Raw genomic sequence first — 24,929 nt, 5'->3', positions numbered from 1 at the left:
CAATGTCAGAAAGGCCAAGATCATGGCGAAAGTAGTCAAGAGTCTGCACCGGAATTTCGGGGTACGACGATCCAAGGATCAGCTCAGGAAGCGGTGGTCAGACCTGAAATTAAGGGAGCACGAGCAGTACAGAAGGATCAGGAGAGTGCTGCAAAAAAGTAAGTAGTTGTCCTGTGTTCCTATTCTTTATTTTTATTATGTTCGTGCTGCTCCATGTGCTTTTCTTTACTGTTGTACAGTTTAAAATGGCAACTTTCATGTTCATGGGCACATTGTTCGTTCGTATGAAACATTGTTCGTTCGGCCTAGAAAACACCATTGTTTTGGCCATATGCATTTGAATACATTTTTTCGGCCCTACTTCTCTTCAAATAATTTTGTTGTCTAGATGGGTTTGTAAGTAGAATGTAATGCAAACTAGATTCTGTGTAAGGAGAGGACACTCAGCAGCTGTTTACACATCTGGACACTGGAGCACTAGTGTAGGACACCAGAACACCCTTTTTATTAGGGGGTCCCCCACAGGTGCTCCAGTGTATACTATAGGGGTGTCTCCATCTGTGAAGCTTGTACAAAACAGGTAAGTATTCAAGCTTGACAAATGGAAAAAATATTTCTTCATCTTGGAACTCTGCACAAATAGACAATTGTACCCCACTTCCAAGCAATGTTTCATATTCCTATTTCTGCCATGAAATATCTGTGTGCTAAGTATACCTATTTTTTTTTTACATAGGGGAGAAAAGACTCAGAGGACACCCCTTATCCGAGGAGACCACAGACCCCCCACCTCAGGAAGAAGTGGAGACCCACCAAAGACAACATGAGGAGGAGGAGGAAGGAGATGTGGTGGAAATTGTCACCACAGGCTCAGGTAAGAGATGGATGCCGGCATATTTATAATACATGCTGTGTTTTTGTTTCTATCTTTTTAGGTGATCGTGATGTTGTGGATCCAGGTCATTTCACCTCTGAAAGTGCACAGATCCTGATTGGGGAGATCATGGGGTGTAATAGGGACTTGGAAAACATCCAGAAAAACATCAATGATGTTAAAAAAAAATGAAGAACATCATTGATGTTTTAGGGTGAGTTTGAAACCCCTCCAAATCCCTTCCCTTTTTTGTGCTTTTTGGAATCTAAAAAATTCTCACATTTTTTTTACATATGCTCGAAAAGCCAAATTTTGAAGATGCACACAGTGTGTCAACATGTGCTATCTGCCATCACGGGAGATCAATGTATGCGTTTTGGGGGTGCAACCCCTTCCTCAATAATAAAGTAGCTGGGAGGAAGGAGTTCCACCCCCCAAAACACGTCCCTTGATCCCCCGTGATGGCAGGTAGCACATGTTGACATTCGGCAATTTGTGTGCATCTTCAAAATTTGGCTTTTCCAGGGGTGACTTCACCCCATCTGAACGCAATATCAAACACAGTTTATAAATACTCATGTCTGATATTGCCTTCAATTTCTTTAAAAGTTGAACTTTGTAAGTTCCAGATTTGTGTCTTTCTTATTGGTTTTAAACATGCCTGTTTTACCTTAAATGGACATTTCTACTTTTAGTAATGTGACCCAAAAAATTGTTATACAACAAACATGTTGGTTTGTTTTAAAAACCTTTGATAAATGCACATGTGATTGTGCTGGTATTAAAAAGATTGATAATCAAGAATGTGTGGATTATTGTTTCAACGCTCCCAAACTTTTTTTGTGCTCAAATTGGTGTTTTCTGTGACAATGGGGATTATTTCCTAAGGGAAAATCCACTTTGCACTACAAGTGCAGTTTCACTGCACTTGTAGTGAAAAGTGTCTTTGCCTTTAGTAAATAACACCCAACAGTGCTTTGTAATGTTACACAATCACGCCATTTTCAGGCGTCACCACATTTCTGTCAGGGTCAGTTAAAAGAAACACAAGCAGTAAATGTCACCAAAGATTTTAGTAGTTAAAATGATTTTTTTTATTTTAAAAATATTTCAGACATTGTCTGGCATATTGATGGCCCCCCTACCTGCAAAGTAATCAAGGTATCTAAGACGGACCTCTTGGGCACTCAGGGAGGGCAAGCCAGGACGGCCACTTTCAAGTGCCGTCAGGGTTGGTTCATTATGAATTCTGGCCTCAGGCCCAACTGAGGTAGCATAGTTGGCAGAATTTTGCCTTAAAAAGTTGTGTAGAACACAGCACGCCAGGATGATATGATTCAGTTTGTACTCCGCCATGTGTATGGGTGTAAGAAATAGGGGGAACTGGCTGGCCATGATTCCAAATGTATTCTCCACCACACTTATGGCTCTGGCCAGGCGGTAATTAAAAACCCTCTGGTCTGGGGTGAGGGTCCTCATAGGGAATGGCCGCATAAGATGGTCCCCCAGCGCAAAACGCTTCATCCGCAATGAAGACGATTGGGAGTCCTTCCACATTGTCTTTTGGAGGTGGCAAGTCCAAGCTGCCATTCTGGAGACGCCTGTAGAACTCCGTCTGGGCAATGACTCCACCATCGGACATCCGGCCCTTCTTCCCCACGTCCACATACAGGAACTCATAAGTAGCCGACACCACCGCCAACATCACAATACTATTGAACCCCTTGTAGTTGTAATAGTATGACCCCGAGTTGGGTGGTGGGAAGATGTGGATGTGTTTCCCATCAATTGCCCCTCCGCAGTTAGGAAAGTCCCACCGCTGGGCAAAGTGGGAGGCCACAGTCTGCCATTCCTGGGTTGGAAGGAAACTGTGGAGTCAAACAAGAAAAAAAAAATAATTTTGCACCTAAACAGAGAAAGCAGATTAGACACAAACATTCTTGGCCAACATCAGTATAACATTTATTTTAGGGAGTTTTGAAAGACCAAGGTATAAGGTCCACCTATCAGATCCCCCCCCCCCCTCATGGGCCATTTCTAACATTTTAGGGGGGGGATGTTTTGGACAGGTAACCCTCTCCACTTCATTGAGAGATAAATGCCTAAATAATGTGTATTACTTTGGCCAGCCCCTCCTTACTTACACTATTGACAGCCCACTGGACAGGTAAGAAGGGTCATAATACAAAGATATAAATACACACTGTACACATTTTAGCACATTTGGACATTCTGCTATTACCTATCAAGATAATAATAGTATACAAAAACTTTAAACTGTACCATTTGAAAGTATACAGGCAGGCCCTTGCACTACATGCTTTGGGGAATTCATCCATAAATATGACCACAAAAGAGATAGGTATAGTTTGTATGGGTTTGGCAAAGTCAGCAGATAGATGATTGAGGATAGATAGAGAATTGGTATCAGCTGACTTAGCAGTTGGGGGAAGGGAGGGTTCCAGATGATTTGGGGACCCAAAAAAAAAAAGCCTCTGGCACTCTGCCTGAATTTAAAGCACAAATCACATTTTTAAACATTTTAGGGGGGTTTTAGAGTAAAGCACTACGATGGAGCTGACAAAATACATTGTTAAGTGACTACATGAGGTGAATATAGGGCCAGGAGAGCATGCTGGGGAGGTAAGTGAAGGCAAATATGCATGAAGGACAAAAAAAATAAGTACATAAAAATCCAGCATGCATGAGGACAAAGGGGACATTCACAGCATATTACAATCATGGTAATTAGGAAATGAGGAAAGAAATACAATATATTATCAAACATTAAATACAATAACATGTGATATAAAAGGATAAAAATCTTACCTTAATATAATCCTTCTGCAGGACCTGAATGATGGCAGAACAGGTCTCTGGGATAATGATCCCCAGAGCCTGAGGGGAGATGCCTGTCGAGAACTTGAGGTCCTGCAGGCTTCTCCCCGTCGCCAAGTACTGCAGGGTGGCGATGAGCCTCTGCTCCGGAGTGATGGCTTGCCTCATACAGGTATCCTGCCTGCTAATATAAGGGGACAGCAAAGCCAACAAACAGTGAAATACGGGGTCCGTTATCCGCAGAAAGTTCCCGAAATCGTCAGGATTATTCTCACGGATCTCACGGAGCAAAGGCATGTGACAGAACTGGTCACGCTGAAGCCACCAATTCTACTCCTCCCCACCCTGTTCATGGACTGGACTTGTGTCAAGGTAAGGACCCCAACACCAAGCCCCCGCACAGCACGAACTCTACGAGGAGTACGTATACGCAACATGGCTAGAAAATGGTCAGCTGCTCAGAACGAAGTAACAGAACGCACTGAAGAACAGCAAGGCCTGTGAAGAGCGACCTGAAAAACAGCAACGAGCGGACAAGAACGCACTGAATAATCCAATACGAACTGACTGCATGCACTGAAGACCAGATACAAACCCACAAGCACAAACTGAACAGCACAAAACGATCTCAAAACCACAAGTCAGAAAAAGTGTGAATCGTCTCTCACCAAACTTTTACTAACACGAGATTAGCAAAAGGAGCCCAAAGGGTGCCGCGCTTGGTTTAGAACTGCCCTTTTCTAATCTCGTCGTACGTGGTGTACGTTACCGCGTTCTTGGCAATCGTAAATTCTGACAACTTTGTGCGACCGTGTGTATGCAAGAAAAGTTTGAGCCAACATCCGTCAGAAAAAATCCATGGATTTTGTTGTCGGAATGTCCGATCAATGTCCGATCATGTGTACAGGGCATAACAATCGTTTTTTTAAAAAAACTTTATTTTTTTTCTATTTTTATTTTAGTTACAATTCTCATACAGATATTCTCATGTACATATAATAATTTTTTTTCAACAATGAATTCAGTGGAATTTACTGAGGAAGATGAGCATAGAAGCAGGTCTGCTACCATGTTTTCATCTCTTTTTAAAACTGCTAAGGAACATACTATCTCTAGCAAAAAGGCTGCACCTGTTTCCCCGAATGAGTAGACCCTAGGGTCATTATCTGCTATGATAAATGCATCTAAGATACAGGAGGAAGGTTTTTGGAAATTGTGTAGAAAATTAGAAGCAGCCTATAATTACCACACAATGCAATAAACCCTCTGGGGTGGTCCCCAGTGCTTCTGGCGGTGATACAAGTTTAAGAAACTTCTGTTCAAAGAAATTTGAGGAATCTAACACAAATATGTGTAACAAAGGTAGTAGAGATGTGAGTTCAACAGATAAATGCAATGCAGTGTCAAATCTTTTCCAAGCTTTAGATGTGGAGATCCCCTATACCAGGGATATGCAATTAGTGGACCTCCAGCTGTTGCAGAACTACAAGTCCCATGAGGCATAGCAAGAGTCTGACAGCCACAAGCATGACACCCAGAGGCAGAGGCATGATGGGACTTGTAGTTTTGCAACAGCTGGAGGTCCGCTAATTGCATATTCCCGCCCTATCCTGATCAAGCCACAGTAACAGCTAGTAGTAGTAATGAAACGGATCAGAGTTTTTTTATTGAAAACTGTCCTCCCAAAAAAAGAAAAAAGAAAAATAGAGAGGATCCAGAGGAGGAAGAAAACTGGAAGAAAAAGAGGGAAACCAGGGAGTCCAACTCCACCATAAAGATCTTTAATTTGTCCTCACATAACCTTTCTGAGAGATAGATGAGTCTCCTACAGAAGGGACTGAACTTCTCACCCAGCTGTAAATTTAACCTATTTCAACTATTCAAAGATCTTCATAAGTTAGAGATATTACAGTGAAACATTTTTACTCTATGAAAGGAAAGAATAAGTAAGTCTATTCCAGTTAATACACAGGAACCTATTGATGGCACAAAGGAGGATATATCATCTGAAGTTTTTGATAATATTGAAGATTTAGAAATGTTGGAGATTCTGGAGGATTTATATGAAGAGGGGCAGATACATGATTTTAGTGAGATGGCATCCATCCCTTATAGTAATCCCATAATGCACACACAGTTTAGACAAAAATCAATTTTTTACCCCCACCATGCAAAAAGTGAATAGATTAAAACCTTTTACTCTATGGTATATACTGACTTTGTAAAACATAATAGTAATCTACAGTACAGATGCCCATTTAATCTTAATTTGCAAGAGAAAAAAGCCTTGGAGTGCTTGGAGACCAACGATGGGATAGTCATCCGTTCTGCGGACAAGGGTTTGGGGGAAGGTCATCCTCAATAGGGATGATTACATACAGGAAGCTAATAGGTTACTTTCAGATATGCATACCTATTGAAAGTTGAATAGAGATCCACTATTGATATATAAACCCCAGCTGCATAATATGGTAGATGAGGCATACAAAGGGAGTGTGATAAATAAAGCTGAAAAAAGTTTCCTTATGAGAGAACATTGTAAAGCACTGTACTTTTATCATATCTCAAAGGTACATAAGAATGCAGCCAACCCCCCGGGATGACCAGTTATTGCTAGCATGGCGAGTTTAACCTGCTATATCTCCCAATATGTGGATTACTTTCTGCAGCCCTTACTGTGAGATCCCTTCCAGCAATCATTAGTGATTGTACAGAATTTGCATTAGAGCACAATTATTTTCAGTTCCAATGTACTCATTATTCACAGAAATCCGTAACAGCTACGGGTGCCCATTTTGCCCCATGTTATGGCAATCTATTCATGGGTTTTTGGGAAGAAGGACACATCTGGAGGAACAACCCCTTCAGTCAACATCTGATATATTATTGCAGATATATTGATGATATTATTATCATCTGGGAGGGGCCTCCAGATGTGATACCCAAATTTGTTGAACATTGCAACAGCAATCCGTTCAACATTAAATTTTTACATTTGTTGCTGATCCTAAGCATTTGGTATTTTTGGATCTTGTATTGTCATGGGATGAAACAAATAGTATTGTATCCAAAACCCATTTTAAACACACTGTGGGTAATTCTTATTTGCACCAAACAGTTGTCACCTAGCTAGCAGGAAACAGAATATACCATACAGTCAATATCACAGGTTGAGAAGAAACTGCACTAATACAGCAGATTATTTAGAATGAGGGAAAATTTTACGCAAGAAATTTACTGAAAAAGGCTACAGTAAAGAGCACAATTAGGATGCATCTAACTGGTATCTAGAAGTACAAAAATGTGAGGTAGAGAACACTACTAACTTCAGAGAACCCAGAGATTTTTCCACAAAATGTATCACTAACTATAATAGTCAATATTGGTCAATTAAAAACACAATCAAGAAATATTGGCCAATATTGTTACAGGACCCAGCCCTATCCAACATATTGCCCCCAGACCTAACACTGTATTTAGAAGGGCAAGAAACATAAAGAATCATATAGCACCAATTAACATCAAAGGATCACAATCTAAAATAGAAAACATTCCCTCTATGTTTAACATCCGAGGTACGTTTAGTAGCAAATTTTATGCAGTTACCTGAGGGAGAGAAGTTCTTGCAATTATGCCATAGAGAAACTTTTTGGATATTTACTTTAAATTCCATGAGTCCGGGGGGGCTCAATGAGGAGTTAGTGGTCAGTGCTATCATCTAACTATAGCATTACATCCTTGTCAACTCCATTCTTTGTTGCTGGTGTCCTTGCAGTCTGCTTTTTTTGTGCTGTTAGCAGATTGCTTTTTGATTTTTTTTTTGATCTTTTGATCTTCTGATAATTTGATATTATGCATAAAGTGAGTGTAACTATGCAATATCCCATAGGAATTCAATTTGTTTTAACAGGGTGTCTAGGTAGACATATATGTACCTGTGTGCTATATACAGGCAGTCTCAGGGTTACAAACAAGATAAGGTCTGTAGGTTTGTTCTTAAGTTGAATCTGTTTGTAAATCGGAACAGGGACATTTTTTAAGTGTAGCTCCAGCCAAAAAAAAAAATTTTAAGCTTTTTGGATAGCATAGGGAAAGGTTAACACCCCTGTAATGTTTGTTTTGCTGTCTGTGCCTCTGTTCAGAAAACTTCAACTCACTTTCTGTCCCAATGACAATTGGATTTTGAATTTTGGATTGTTGTGGAAACACGCCTCGGTGATAAAGCATCAGTGGAGGTATCCTTTTCCCATAATAACTGAATTTCCCTTCCTAGGGGTAGATTTCCTCTGACTTCCTGTTGACTCCCTCCGTTTGTAAGTAGGAGACATTTGTAAGTTGAATGTTTGTAACTAGGGGACTGCCTGTACATCTTAAGCTGGATTGTATATGGTTACAATCCAACTTGTTGCCCTACACAAAATGTGCATATTGCACCTTTACATTGAAATGTAATATATTCTCACTATTATTAATACCATGTGTATATATATTCATATTTAGTAGTCCAGTAATTTATATTGCTGACACAAGTATTATCATTTATGATTTTATGATAAATCTATATGGAGGTACCTATAGAAATGTATTAGACTCTTTTTCCACTAATAATTGTTTTTTAGAAAAATTTAGAAAAACTTTTAATGGTTAATTCCAAATTATTTGAAGCTATACCACTATTTTGATTAATATATCATATCCTCTAAAACACACTAGGGGTCAAAAAGAAATTTACTAAAAATAAATGTATTAAAAATAAATGTATAGCAAGAATTTTACTTAAAGAAACCTATGAACATATTGTTTTTTTATTTTTGGTTTTATATAGTTTTACACATATATAATGTAATAAGGTTTTAAGTATTGATGCATTTTATGAATTTTATGATCTGTATGAAGTTGTAGAAACCAAGAATCAGACTGAGACAGAAGTACAGTTAAATCACACTTGTTTAATAATAATAATAATGTAAACAGAGACAACGTAGCCAAAACATAGCCAGAGTTCAGGAACCAGAACAGATAGTCAGACAAGCCAAAATGTCAGGGAGCCAGAGATGAGTGTAATAGAACAGCAAGCAGGATCTGGAGCCAGAAGGAATGTCAGCCAAGCAAGACTTTAACCACTTCAGCCCCGGAAGGATTTACCCCCTTCCTGACCAGAGCACTTTTTCCAATTTGGCACTGCGTCGCTTTAACTGCTAATTGCGCGGTCATGCAATGCTGTACCCAAACGAAATTTGCGTCCTTTTCTTCCCACAAATAGAGCTTTCTTTTGATGGTATTTGATCACCTCTGCTGTTTTTATTTTTTGCGCTATAAACGGAAAAAGACCGAAAATTTTGAAAAAAAATGATATTTTCTACTTTTTGTTATAAAAAAAATCCAATAAACTCAATTTTAGTCATACATTTAGGCCAAAATGTATTTGGCCACATGTCTTTGGTAAAAAAAATGTCAATAAGCGTATATTTATTGATTTGCGCAAAAGTTATACCGTCTACAAACTAGGGTACATTTTCTGGAATTTACACAGCTTTTAGTTTATGACTGCCTATGTCATTTCATGAGGTGCTAAAATGGCAGGGCAGTACAAAACCCCCCCAAATGACCCCATTTTGGAAAGTAGACACCCCAAGGAAATTGCTGAGAGGCATGTTGAACTCATTGAATATTTATTTTTTTTGTCCCAAGTGATTGAATAATGACAAAAAAATAAAAAATAAATAAAAAAAAAAAAAAATTACAAAAAGTTGTCACTAAATGATATATTGCTCACACAAGCCATGGACATATGTGGAATTGCACCCCAAAATACATTCAGCTGCTTCTCCTGAGTACGGGGATACCACATGTGTGGGACTTTTTGGGAGCCTAGCCGCGTACGGGGCCCCGAAAACCAAGCACCGCCTTCAGGATTTCAAAGGGCATAAATTTTTGATTTCACTCCTCACTACCTATCACAGTTTTGAAGGCCATAAAATGCCAAGATGGCACAAACCCCCCCAAATGACCCCATTTTGGAAAGTAGACACCCCAAGCTATTTGCTGAGAGGCATGTTGAGTCCATGGAATAGTTTATTTTTTGACACAAGTTGCGGGAATGTGACAATTTTTTTTTTTTTTGCACAAAGTTGTCACTAAATGATATATTGCTCACACAGGCCATGGGCATATATGGAATTGCACCCCAAAATACATTTAGCTGCTTCTCCTGAGTATGGGGATACCACATGTGTGGGACTTTTTGGGAGCCTAGCCGCGTACGGGGCCCCGAAAACCAAGCACCGCCTTCAGGATTTCTAAGGGCATAAATTTTTGATTTCACTCCTCACTACCTATCACAGTTTTGAAGGCCATAAAATGCCAAGATGGCACAAAACCCCCCCCAAATGACCCCATTTTGGAAAGTAGACACCCCAAGCTATTTGCTGAGAGGCATGTTGAGTCCATGGAATATTTTATTTTTTGACACAAGTTGCGGGAAAGTGACAATTTTTTTTTTTTTTGCACAAAGTTGTCACTAAATGATATATTGCTCAAACATGCCATGGGCATATGTGGAATTACACCCCAAAATACATTATGCTGCTTCTCCTGAGTACGGGGATACCACATGTGTGGGACTTTTTGGGAGCCTAGCCGCGTACGGGGCCCCGAAAACCAAGCACCGCCTTCAGGATTTCTAAGGGCATACATTTTTGATTTCACTCCTCACTACCTATCATAGTTTTGAAGGCCATAAAATGCCAAGATGGCACAAAACCCCCCCAAATGACCCCATTTTGGAAAGTAGACACCCCAAGCTATTTGCTGAGAGGCATGGTGAGTCCATGGAATATTTTATATTTTGACACAAGTTGCGGGAAAGTGACAATTTTTTTTTTTTTTTTGCACAAAGTTGTCACTAAATGATATATTGCTCAAACATGCCATGGGCATATGTGGAATTACACCCCAAAATACATTCTGCTGCTTCTCCTGAGTACGGGGATACCACATGTGTGGGACTTTTTGGGAGCCTAGCCGCGTACGGTGCCCCGAAAACCAAGCACCGCCTTCAGGATTTCTAAGGGCATAAATTTTTGATTTCACTCCTCACTACCTATCACAGTTTTGAAGGCCATAAAATGCCAAGATGGCACAAACCCCCCCAAATGACCCCATTTTGGAAAGTAGACACCCCAAGCTATTTGCTGAGAGGCATGTTGAGTCCATGGAATATTTTATATTTTGACACAAGTTGCGGGAAAGTGACAATTTTTTTTTTTTTTTTTTTTTTTTGCACAAAGTTGTCACTAAATGATATATTGCTCACACAGGCCATGGGCATATGTGGAATTACACCCCAAAATACATTCTGCTGCTTCTCCTGAGTATGGGGATACCACATGAGTGGCACTTTTTGGGAGCCTAGCTTCATACGGGGCCCCGAAATCCAATCACCGCCTTCAGGATTTCTAAGGGCGTTAATTTTTGATTTCACTCCTCACTACCCATCACAGTTTCGAAGGCCATAAAATGCCAAGATAGCACAAAACCCCCCAAAATGACCCCATTTTGGAAAGTAGACACCCCAAGCTATTTGCTGAGAGGCATGGCGAGTATTTTGCAGCTCTCGTTTGTTTTTGAAAATGAAGAAAGACAAGAAAAACGTATTTGTGCGAGAGCAGGGGGGGACAGGGGTGCTTTTTTTTTTTTTTTTTTTTTTTTCCTTATTTTTTTTTGCTTTTTTATCTTATTTTTAAACTGTTCCTTTCATTTTTTTTTTTTTAATCATTTTTATTGTTATCTCAGGGAATGTAAATATCCCCTATGATAGCAATAGGTAGTGACAGGTACTCTTTTTTGAAAAAATTGGGGTCTATTAGACCCTAGATCTCTCCTCTGCCCTCAAAGCATCTGACCACACCAAGATCGGTGTGATAAAATGCTTTCCCAATTTCCCAATGGCGCTGTTTACATCCGGCGAAATCTAAGTCATGAAATGCTCGTAGCTTCCGGATTCTTAGGCCATAGAGATGTTTGGAGCCATTCTGGTCTCTGATCAGCTCTATGGTCAGCTGGCTGAATCACCGGCTGCATTCTCAGGTTCCCTGTTGGTACAGGAGAGCCAGAGAAAAACATGGAAGACGGTGGGGGGGGCATTCCCTCCCACTGCTTGTAAAAGCAGTCTAGAGGCTAATTAGCCGCTAGGATTGCTTTTACATGAAAGCCGACCGCTGGCTGAAAAGAATGATACCAAGATGATACCTAAACCTGCAGGCATCATTCTGGTATAACCACTCAAAGTCCAGCAACATACCAGTACGTTGCTGGTCCTTGTTGGGCATATATTGTAAACTTTTTTTTCATGCAGCCTGTGGGCTGAACGAAAAAAAGATATTGATCGGTGGGTATGCCCACCATTAGAATACCTCCCTTCATCCACCCACTTCTAATGATGGGCATACATGCACCATTTATATATGCCGAAGCATGGGGGCATCCTCCCGCAAAAGGCAGGAGCAAATTGCTCCTCCACCCACTGCCCCCACGCTTCGGCATATATGCTGAAGTATGTAACTGTGGTGGTGAAATCACCTCCGACAGCGCTGGAGTCACGGCTTTATGTATCGTGGGAGCAAACGCTGTTGCTGTCAAGATAAATAAATCCGCGCTGCAACTGAATGGCGTACCTGCTAAGCAAATGATGGTTAACAAAAAACAAAGTAACATTACAGTATAACAGTAATACTTACCATACCTGCAAAGCAAATACAAAAAAAAAAAACATAGTAAAAAATAAAACATTTAACACAACCTGTGCCTACCTAAAATATATATATGCCGAAGCATGGGGGCATCCTCCCACAAAAGGCAGGAGCAAATCGCTCCTCCACCCACTGCTGCCCCCACGCTTCGGCATATATGCTGAAGTATGTAACTGTGGTGGTGAAATCACCTCCGACAGCGCTGGAGTCACGGCTTTATGTATCGTGGGAGCAAACGCTGTTGCTGTCAAGATAAATAAATCCGCGCTGCAACTGAATGGCGTACCTGCTAAGCAAATGATGGTTAACAAAAAACAAAGTAACATTACAGTATAACAGTAATACTTACCATACCTGCAAAGCAAATACAAAAAAAAAAAAAACATAGTAAAAAATAAAACATTTAACGCAACCTGTGCCTACCTAAAATATATATATGCCGAAGCATGGGGGCATCCTCCCACAAAAGGCAGGAGCAAATCGCTCCTCCACCCACTGCTGCCCCCACGCTTCGGCATATATGCTGAAGTATGTAACTGTGGTGGTGAAATCACCTCCGACAGCGCTGGAGTCACGGCTTTATGTATCGTGGGAGCAAACGCTGTTGCTGTCAAGATAAATAAATCCGCGCTGCAGCTGAATGGCGTACCTGAAAACAAAAAAATGGTTAAAACACATTAAACTATAAAAAAATTACATACCTGAAAAGCAAACATGATAAAACATAACAATAAAACATTGCAGAATAGAATACAGTAAAAAAGAGAAGAACAATAGAGAGAAAATAGAGAGAGAGAGAACAATAAAAACGACAACTATTTTTGGTTTTTTTATTTTATATTTTTTTTGTGTATTTTTTTTTTTTTACTTTTTTTTTTTTTTTTTTACATTTTTTTTTTTTTATAACTGTAACTTTTAAAACTGTAACGGTTCCAGGTTTGGGTCTCTCAAAATGCGATGGCATCTTGGGAGACCCTGTGAAAGTGTGTCCTAGTCTGTGCAGTGCTGTACCCTACGCTAAAACTCAACTAGTGTATGGTAGCGTTCAAAACATTCACCAATGCAAAGACCAGGATTGCCAGGACAGGAGGGACAATAATACCGGGTGTCACGCCTAAATCCGCGCTTGCTGCAGACACGACATTTTCTTTGGGGGGCTCGTTGGGTAGGGGTACTCTCGAGGACATAAGGAAAATGCCTCTCATGCAGCCGGCCTACTGCATTTGGTTGGGGAAGGTGAGGTGGAGCACCGTCTGGAAACAGAAGGGCTCTGACGATCTCTTCCTGGATTTTAAGGAAGGATCCAGTCCGTCCTGAAGCTCTGTATAGCACATGAGCGTTCAGCAAAGCCAATTGAAATAAGTATACAGACACTTTTTTGTACCAGCGTCTGGCCTTACGGGCAATTAGGTACGGCGCCAACAACTGGTCGTTGAGGTCCACCCCTCCCATATTTTGGTTATATTCGTGGACACAGAGGGGTTTCTCCACAACACCAGTCGCCGTAGTAATTTGGGTCGTCGTGTCTGCATGAAGGGAGGTAAGAACGAAAACATTCTTATTGTCCCTCCACTTCATAGCGAGCAAATTATTACACTGCAAGCAGGCTCTCTCCCCCAGCCTAAGACGGGAATCTACAAGCCGCTGAGGAAAGCCCCGGCGATTAGGTCGCACGGTGCCACATGCTCCAATTTGATGATCAAAAAGGTGACTAAAAAGTGGCACGCTCGTGTAATAATTGTCCACGTACAAGTGGTACCCCTTTCCGAATAAGGGTGACACCAAGTCCCACACTATCTTGCCAGCGCTTCCTATGTAGTCAGGGCAGTTGATCGGCTCTACATGACTATCTTTGCCCTTGTAAACCATAAATCTACATGTATAGCCTGTGGCCCTGTCACAGAGCTTATACATCTTGACCCCGTATCTGGCACGCTTGCTGGGAAGGTACTGTTTGAATGACAAGCGGCCAGAAAATTTAATCAGGGACTCATCAACGCAGACAACTTGATGGGGGGTAAACAAGTCTGCAAAACGTTGGTTGAAGTGGTTTACGAGGGGCCGAATTTTGTAGAGCCGATCGTATCCAGGGTCTCCACGAGGACGACAGAGTTCATTGTCGTTGAAGTGCATGAACCACAAAATCTGCTCGTATCGTGCCCTGGCCATGGAGGCAGAGAACACGGGCATATGGTGAATTGGGTCAGTGGACCAATATGACCGCAACTCACTCTTTTTGGTTATGCCCATGTTGAGGGAAAGGCCCAGAAAGACCTTAAATTCGGAGACCGTAATTGGTCTCCAATCTCTGGCAAGGGAGGACTGGGGAATAGTGGCGATGTGTTGACCAGCGTACAAATTGCTTTGGTCCACAATAGATCTATAGAGATCTTCGGTGAAAAACAGTGAATAAAAATCCAGTGGCGTAAAATCAACTGTTTCCACCTGAATTCCGGGTTGGCCAGTGAATGGGGGCAATACGGGTGCTGCAGAAGTGGTGGGTACCCAATTCGGATTGGCCAATGCAGCAGGAAGGGCACTATGGGCACGACGGGCCTGTCTTTGTCTTCTTGGTGGCAGCGGGACATTACTTGTGCTTGCCACCTCACCAGCTTGAACTGCACTTATGGGACTCGCCACGTCACCACGTGATACTGCAGTGCTGGATGTACGACCAGGGTGTACTAGGCCGCTGGTGCTTGCCAGTTCACCAGAAGGAGTAGCGGCACTAGTACTGCTCTGCTCCATACGAGGGACCTGCGGTTCTTGCACTTCAAGGACAGAAGAAGAAGTTCGGGGTCTGGTACGCCTGACCCTAGCAGGGACCACAACTCCGTCGTCAGAGCTATCTGTCATGGAGCCGCTGTCCTCTACAGGTTCGTATTCTGAGCCTGAACTTGACAGATGAGTGACTTCCTCTTCACTATCTGTCATACTCAGAAACGTGTAGGCCTCTTCACTAGTGTACCTTCGATTTGCCATTTTGGCCTCTAAATTTAGGGGTACACTAGTGAGACTCACAGGCAAAAAAGCTCCTGACTGTCAGCGACTGATTCAAAAAGCTACCAAAAAACTGTTAGCGATCGCAGGGATCAGGCCTGACTCTGCGACCGCTGCAGTTATGTGTGCTTAGTGTTTTGTGACAGTTATCGATTGATACTGCACTTGGGTGGGGTGGGCTGGGCTGGGCCGAGGAGCAAAACGCAGGTGCTAGCAGGTATCTGGGCTGATCCCGCTAACACTGCGTTTTTTTGGGGGACCCTAAACTGCTGGGGAGTATAGATCTGATCGGATCAGATATCGATCCGCTCAGATACTATAGCACTAAGGGAGGTGTATGCTGCGTGCGTGGGTGTTAGCGGTACTGGCGCTAACCTGACGCTGCCTGGGGCGACGCAGACCTAAGCTGACCCTAAAAACTTAAGTTATATCACCGCCGGGCAATTAGGGGGTTAAACCTTTATAAGGTAATAAACGGCGGGTGCCCTAAAACTATAATAAACTGTAATAAACTATAATAAACTACAAAAAACAAACCAACTAACCAGCGTCACCCGTAACAATTATATGGTGATCACTGGTGAAAGGGTTAACTAGGGGGCAATCAAGGGGTTAAAACCTTTAGAAGGTAGTATATGGGGGTCCCTGTCGCTATAAAACACTGACAGCGAACCTATATACTTACCTCCCTAACTAGCGTCACCTGTGTCACTAATACAGCGATCAGAAAAACGATCGCTTAGTGACACTGGCAACGGGGGGTGATCACGGGGTTAAAACTTTATTAGGGGGGGTTAGGGGGGTACCCTGGACCTAAGGGGGGTACCCTAGACCTAAAGGGGGCTAACCTAACTGCCCTAACACTTATAACTGACACAAACTGACACCAATGCAATAATCAGAAAAAAAAAAAAACCTGCTATTGGTGTCAGTATGTGTGGGGGTACAGGGGGGTGATCGGGGGGTGACTGGGGGGTGACAGGGGGGTGACAAGTGTGCCTGCGTGTTCTACTGAATGTGTAGTGTTGGTGCACTTACTTGGATGTCTTCTCTCCTCGGCGCCGGACGAAAAGACCGACTAGAGGAGAGATGACATCACTTCCTCCGCTTCTGTTTACATTCACAGAAGCCGAGGAAGCACATCATTGGCCAGGAGCGATCGCGAGGGGGGAGCCACGAATGAGTGGCCTCCCCCTCACCTCCGATCGACCCTGACCTCGATCCGACCGCCGCTGGCACCGGGGGGGGGTCCGATCGGACCCCCCACCCGCGGGCAGGCAAGGACGTACCTGTAAGTCCTTTTGCCTGCCCGTGCCATTCTGCCGACGTATATAGTCGTGCGGCGGTCGGCAAGTGGTTAACAGGAACCCAGGAGAGCGTCTCTAGTAGGGATGAGCTTCGCATTCGAGTCGAACCCATGTTCGACTCGAACATCGGCTGTTCGATCGTTCGCCGAATTGCGAACGATATGGGCCGTTCAAGCCAAATTCATGTGGCGCGTCATGGCCCATAATTCACTGTAGCATCGCAGTGCATTGCTGGCTGATGATTGGCCAAGCATGCACTATGACCCGCATGCTTGGCCAATCACAGCGCCATCAGTAGAGAGAGCTGTAATTGGCCAAAGCCAGGGTGGCTTTGGCCAATTATGGCTCAGGGGGTTTGGAACACGCCCCACACTATATAAGGCCGCCTGCACGGCGGCCCTGTGTAGTGTGTTCCAGCGTGCATAGAGAGAGAGAGAGAGAGAGAGACAGTGTCATTTCATTTGAGTTAGCTAGATTAGGCAGGACAGTCAGTGAGTTAGCTGCACTTACAGTGTATTGTGTATATATATATGCATCCCAGGTGTTGTATATATATATATATATATATATATATATATATATATATATATATATATATATATATATATTACATAGGATAGGAGAGAGGAGGAGGAGGCACATCACCAACGAGGCAGGATGCCCTCCAGGGGCCTAAGGGCAGCACACTGACTGCATCACACCCCAAAGCTCCGCATGTGCAGGGCACTGCTGTCTCTGCGCGTTATTCCAAAAGTTCTTTGGTGTGGGCCTTTTTTGAGACAAGTGCATCAGATCGCACCGCTGCTATTTGCAACATATGTCTCAAGCGTATCTCGCGTGGCCAAAATATCTCCCACTTGGGCACCACATGCTTGACCAGACATATGTTGACCTGCCATGCAGTTCGTTGGCAAGCGTATCTAAAAGACCCACACCAAAGAACAAAAAGGACCTCTCCTTGCTCCTCATCAGCTGAGATCTCCAACCCCACTATACCTTCAGTCCTCTCTGAAACCCGCACTGAGAGGAATGAAGGTCTAAAATTAGATGTGTCACAGCCAAGTACTTATGGGCAATCTGCTTTCAGTACACCGACATCAGATTGCACCAGGCAAATTTCCCTACCCCAGCTGCTGCACCACCGAAAGAAGTTCGCTCCCAGCCATCCACATGCCCAGCGGTTGAATGCTAGCTTGGCAAAATTGCTAGCACTTCAACTGCTGCCTTTTCAATGGTAGACTTTGCCCCTTCTGTGAGTTTGTGCAGTTCCTCAGTGGCAGGTACCCAAACGCCACTTTTTCTCATGGAAGGCGATTCCGGCTCTCTACCGGCATGTGGAAGGCAATGTCTTGGCCTCGCTGGATGGGGCGGTCAGCAGTAAGGTGCATATTACTGCTGACTCATGGTCCAGCAGGCATGGACAGGGACGTTACCTAAGTTTCACCTCTCATTGGGTGACTCTGCTGGCAGCTGGGAAGGATGCAGGACAAGGTGCAGTAGTGTTGGAGGTTGTTCCGCCACCACGCCTCCAAAATGCCACTAATAATGATTGTGACACACCTCTCTCCTCCACCCCCTCCTCTTCTTCTTCCTCCATGGCCTCTTCCTGTGCTTTGTCCTCGGAACCAGCGGTGCTCCGTAGCCGTTCAAGGGGCTACGCAAGTATGCAGGCCAAAAGAGCTGATGTGCTTGGGGGACAGAAGCCACACTGGGGCAGAGGTTCTGTCAGCTCTGCAGGGGCAGGTTCAGAGGTTGTTGATGCCACGCCAACTTAAGGCAGGAATGGTGGTTTGCGACAATGGCACCAACTTCATCTCTGCCCTCCGACAGGGACAAATGACCCATGTGCCCTGTTTGGCTCACATCCTTAACTTGGTGGTGCAGCGGTTCTTGGGCAGGTACCCGGGCTTACAGGATGTCCTGAGGCAGGCCAGGAAAGTCTGTGTGCATATAATGCCAGTGCTCGGCTGGCAGACCTCCAAAAGGAGTTTAACCTGCCCTAATATGTGACATGCCCACCAGGTGGAACTCAACGTTGGCCATGCTGCAGCAGCTGCACACGCAGCAGAGGGCCATCAATGAGTATCTGTGCGACTATGGCACCAGGACAGGGTCAGGGGAGCTTGTTTTTTTTTCCCCATGCCAGTGGGCCATGATCAGGGATGCATGCACTGTCCTCTCACCATTTGAGGAGGCCACGAGGATGGTGAGCAGTGACAGTGCATGCATCAGTGACACTGTCCCCCTTGTCCACCTGTTGGAGCACACGCTGCGTGGAATAATGGACAGGGCACTTGAGGCAGAGCAGAGGCAGGAAGAGGAGGACTTCCTTAGCTCTCAAGGCCCCCTTTATCCAGACAGTCTTCCTGTGTGCCCGCCGATCACACAGGAAGAGGACGAGGAGGAGGAGGATTGTGTCAGTATGGAGGTGGAGCCTGGCACTCAGCATCAGCAGCAGTCTTTAAGGGATCAGTCCCAAGAAACACATGGACTTGTATGTGGCTGGGAGGAGGTGGCTGCGGACCATGTCGTCCTTAGTGACCCAGAGGACTCCGGACAGAATGCCTCAGCAAACCTACGCTGCATGGCCTCCCTGATCCTGCAAAGCTTGAGTAAGGATCCTCGTATTCGTGGTATCAAGGAGAAGGACCAATACTGGCTGGCAACCCTCTTTGATCCACGTTACAAGGGTAAGGTTGTGGACCTTATCTTGCCATCGCAGAGGGAGCAGAGGATGAAACATCTTCGGGAGGCCTTGCAGAAAGGTCTGTGCAACGTGTTCCCAGAGACTGGGAGGTTACAAACTCCTGTTTCTGGACAACGTGTTGCTGAGGCTTCGGTCAGTCAAAGAAGGAGCGGTGGAAAAGGTGGCCATCTGACTGATGCGTTCAGACAATTTTTTGGTCCGCAGCCCCAAGGTATGATCGGTTCCAGCAACCATCGCCAGCGTCTCTTTTACATGGTGCAGGAATACCTACTTGAGGCAGAACAGAGGCAGGAAGAGGAGGACTTCCTTAGCTCTCAAGGCCCCCTTTATCCAGACAGTCTTCCTGTGTGCCCGGCGATCACACAGGAAGAGGACGAGGAGGAGGAGGATTGTGTCAGTTTGGAGGTGGAGCCTGGCACTCAGCATCAGCAGCAGTCTTTAAGGGATCAGTCCCAAGAAACACATGGACTTGTACGTAGCTGGGAGGAGGTGGCTGTGGACCATGTCGTCCTTAGTGACCCAGAGGACTCCGGACCGAATGCCTCAGCAAACCTACGCTGCATGGCCTCCCTGATCCTGCAAAGCCTGCGTAAGGATCCTCGTATTCGTGGTATCAAGGAGAAGGACCAATACTGGCTGGCAACCCTCTTTGATCCACATTACAAGGGTAAGGTTGTGGACCTTATCTTGCCATCGCAGAGGGAGCAGAGGATGAAACATCTTCGGGAGGCCTTACAGAAAGGTTTGTGCAACGTGTTCCCAGAGACTGGGAGGTTACAAACTCCTGTTTCTGGACAACGTGTTGCTGAGGCTTCGGTCAGTCAAAAAGGAGCGGTGGAGAGGGTGGCTGTCTGACCGATGCGTTCAGACAATTTTTTGGTCCGCAGCCCCAAGGTATGATCAGTTTCAGCAACCATCGCCAGCGTCTGTTTTACATGGTGCAGGAATACCTAGGGGCAAGATCTGATTTGGACACCTTTCCCACCAAAAATCCTCTGGGTTACTGGGTCTTGAGGATGGATCACTGGCCAGAGCTTGCACAGTATGCAATTGAGCTACTGGCCTGTCCTGCATCCAGCGTTCTTTTGGAACGCACATTCAGTGCTGCTGGAGGCTTTGTAACCGATCACAGGGTGCATCTGTCCACCGACTTGGTCGATCGACTGACCTTCATAAAAATGAATCTTGGATCACCACCAGCTACCAAGCACCTGATGCTGATGTAACCGAATCATTTTTTTTGAAATCTCAGATCTCTTTAAAGACTGCCTATGCTGATGCTGAGTGACTATCCTGAGTAATTATCCTCTTCCTCCTCAATGATCACGCTGATAGCTTGTAAGAACATTTTTGGTTCTGGGCGCCACCACCAGTGCCTAAGGCCCAATTTTTCAGCCCCTGTTTAACAGGGGCGTGTAATTACAATTTTTGATGCAATACAGGGCTCGTTACTGCGTTCCAACTAGAGTATCTGTGAGGGGTTGCAGTGTTGTGGCACCAGCACAAGTGCCCAAGGCCCAATTTTTCAGCACCTATTTAACAGGGGCGTGTAATTACAATTTTTGATGCAATACTTTGCAGCAGGGCTCGTTTCCGTGTTCCAAATGGAGTATCTGTGAGGGGTTGCAGTGTTGTGGCACCAGCACTAGTGCCTAAGGCCTAATTTTTCAGCCCCTGTTTAACAGGGGCGTGTAATTACAATTTTTGATGCAATACTTTGCAGCAGGGCTCGTTCCTGCGTTCCAACTAGAGTATCTGTGAGGGGTTGCAGTGTTGTGGCACCAGAACTAGTGCCTAAGGCCTAATTTTTCAGCTCCTGTTTAACACGGGCATGTAATTACAATTTTTGATGCAATACTTTGCAGCAGGGCTCGTTTCTGTGTTCCAACTAGAGTATCTGTGAGGGGTTGCAGTGTTGTGACACCAGCACCAGTGCCTAAGGCCCAATTTTTCAGCCCCTGTTTAACAGGGGCGTGTAATTACAATTTTTGATGCAATACTTTGCAGCAGGGCTCGTTCCTGCGTTCCAACTAGAGTATCTGTGAGGGGTTGCAGTGTTGTGGCACCAGCACTAGTGCCTAAGGCCTAATTTTTCAGCCCCTGTTTAACAGGGGCGTGTAATTACAATTTTTGATGCAATACTTTGCAGCAGGGCTTGTTACTGCGTTCCAACTAGAGTATCTGTGAGGGGTTGCAGTGTTGTGGCACCAGCAGCAGTGCCTAAGGCCCAATTTTTCAGCCCCTGTTTAACAGGGGCATGTAATTACAATTTTTGATGCAATACTTTGCAGCAGGGCTCGTTCCTGCGTTCCAACTAGAGTATCTGTGAGGGGTTGCAGTGTTGTGGCACCAGCACTAGTGCCTAAGGCCTAATTTTTCAGCCCCTGTTTAACAGGGGCGTGTAATTACAATTTTTGATGCAATACTTTGCAGCAGGGCTCGTTTCTGCGTTCCAACTAGAGTATCTGTGAGGGGTTGCAGTGTTGTGGCACCAGCACCAGTGCCTGAGGCCCAATTTTTCAGGCCCAGTTCAACAGGGGCATGTAATTGCAATTCTTGATCTAATATTTCACAGCAGGGCCCGTTTCTGCGCCCACCAAGAGCGAGTGAGGACTTACAGTGTTGTGGCACTAGCACCACCACCACCAAAGGCCCAATTTTTCTGCCCCTGTTCAACAGGGGCATGTAATTACAATTCTTGATCTAATATTTCACAGCAGGGCCCTGTGAGGGCTTACAGTGTTGTGGCCACAACAACACCTAAGGCCCAAACTTCTGCTGAGTATATAGGGCAGGCCCCTACTTTCAAACATCCAACTTACAAACGACTCCTACTTGCAAACAGAAGGAGACAACAGGAAGTGAGATGAAATCTACCCCTAGGAAGGGAAATTCTCTCCTGTAAGAGTTAATATGGGAAAAAACATTTCTCCTTTCCACTGATGTTTTATCACCAATCCTTGTTTCACAAAAAAACCCTAATTTTCAAAAAACATTTGTCATTGGGACAAAAAGTGAGGTGAAATCTTCTGAAGAGGAGCACAGACAGCAAAACAAATGTCACAGGGGTGATAACCCTTCCCTATGTTTTCCAAAAAGCTTAAAATAGATTTTTTGGCTGGAGCTAAACACGTTAAAAATGTACCAGTTCAAAATTACAAACAGATTCTACTTAACAACAAACCTACAGTCCCTGTCTTGTTTGCACTGCCTGTATACTGCTGTTCAGAGTATATAGGGCCTGGTGGCCCCACACCTTTCCTTTTTTTAATTTAGGTGCGGAGTTCCCCTTAATATCCATACAAGACCCAAAGGGCCTGGTAATGGACTGGGGGGGTACCCATGCTTTTTGTCTTACTGATTTTCATCCATATTACCGGGACCGGACATTACATAAAAGCAGTTTTAAATGACTTTTATTACTTTAAAAATGTCATTTTGTGCAGGGACTGTTCTAAGCACGGGAAACACGCGCCACTTTACAGGCATACTATAGACACCCCCCCAGGTACAATATTTAAAGGAATATTTCACTTTTTTTTTTTTAATTTAAGCATCATTAAAATCACTGCTCCCGAAAAAACGTCCGTTTTTAAAAGTTTTTTTTGCATTGATACATGTCCCCTGGGGCAGGACCCGGGTCCCCAAACCCTTTTTAGGACAATACCATGCAAATTAGCCTTTAAAATTAGCACTTTTGATTTCGAACGTTCGAGTCCCATAGACATCAATGGGGTTCTAACGTTCGTGCGAATTTTCGCTCCGTTCGCAGGTTCTGGTGCGAACCGAACCGGGAGGGTGTTCGGCTCATCCCTAGTCTCTAGAGATGTGACCAAGGCGAAGGCAGAGATCATCTGGGATGGACGGCTTAAGTAGGCAGGACTGATGAGCAGGATATCATCAACAGCTGAGTCACTGTGGAGAAAAATGAGCTGGCAATTAGCTGACAGCTGAGCGGCCAGCTTTGAGAGGGAAGGGCTGAGCCCAGCCCGGACACCTGTATGTTTTCAGTGGAAGCTTAATAGCTGGAAAGTAAAGGGTTAAAATCCTGGGCATTGGCCCATAGCTATAAAAGAGCTCCCTGGACAACACAGGGTGGACCTAAGGAAGGAGGCCACGCCCTCTGAAATGCATTGTCCCTGGCAACCACACAGCGTCCTCTGACCAGTCTGACCCATTTGGTCTGTTGGCAGCGGCTTGAGGAGTTTGTGAACATATCCATCTATCCTTTGGACTATCTCGTCACCACGCCACTCGGATGGGTCCCTATGCAGGGTTCCCCACTGCAGGATTTTGACACATGTGTTCATCTTATGTTTTAAGTGCATTGATTTTTTCTTTAATTCAATGAAACAAACCGTATTGCACCATGAGCCTCTGCGCTAGTTTTTCCCTTATGTCTTTGCAGCTTTGAAGAGGAAGTAGAAGAGGGTGCAGTAGCACTACTTGCAGGTAAGTGGCTGCTATACACCTGGGAAGATTAAGAAGAGAAAGGCTGTTTTAGCCACTTTACTATCTGATGCATAATTCACACTATTGGTGGGGTGAAAAAATTCAGCTCCTCCAAGCTGCCCCAGACTGCTTCTCTCATGTGTTTAAGCATTTCAATAACCACTTGCCGACTGGTCACTTTTACCCCCTTCCTGCCCAGGCTAATTTTCAGCTTTCAGCGCTGTCGCACTTTGAATGACAATTGTGCGGTCATGCAACACTGTACCCAAAGCAATTTTGCAAACAGGTAATTTATCTCCTTCACTGATGGGCACTGATAACCTACACTGATGGGCACTGATAAGGCGGCACTGATGTGCACTGGTAGGCGGCACTGATAGGTGACACTGATGGGGAGGCACTGGTGGGCAATGACTGGCAGCAGTAGTGGGCACAGATTGGCAGCACTGGTGGGCACTGTTGGGACTGCACTGATAATCAGGACACTGGGGCCGCGTACACACAAGCGGACTTTTCGGCAATAAAAGTCCGACGGCCATTCCGGTGGACTTTCGTCGGACTTTTGACGGACTTCCGACGGACTTTTGAATGAATGGACTTGCCTACAGACGATCGCACCAAAGTCTGACGGATTTGTATGTGATGACATACGACCGGACTAAAATAAGGAAGTTGATAGCCAGTAGCCAATAGCTGCCCTAGCCTGGGTTTTTGTCCGTCGGACTAGCATACAGACAAGCGGATTTTTTGACTGGACTCGAGTCCGTCGGAAAGATTTTAAACATGTTTCAAATCTAAAGTCCATCAGATTTTCGACTGGAAAAGTCCGCTGAAGGTCCGATGAAGTCCACACATGATCGGATTGTCCGCCGGGCTCGGTCCGTTGAAAAGTCCGCTTGTGTGTATGCTGCATTATAATCAGTGCCCTGATTATCAGTGTATATGTTCATTTTGCAGAAGCCGGTCATCTGCTCTCTTCTCCTCTCCTCCTCCCACTGACA

This window comes from Aquarana catesbeiana, linkage group LG04 (genome assembly GCF_042186555.1).
Source record: "Aquarana catesbeiana isolate 2022-GZ linkage group LG04, ASM4218655v1, whole genome shotgun sequence".
Lineage (NCBI taxonomy): Eukaryota > Metazoa > Chordata > Amphibia > Anura > Ranidae > Aquarana > Aquarana catesbeiana.
This window is presented reverse-complemented; position numbering follows the sequence as displayed.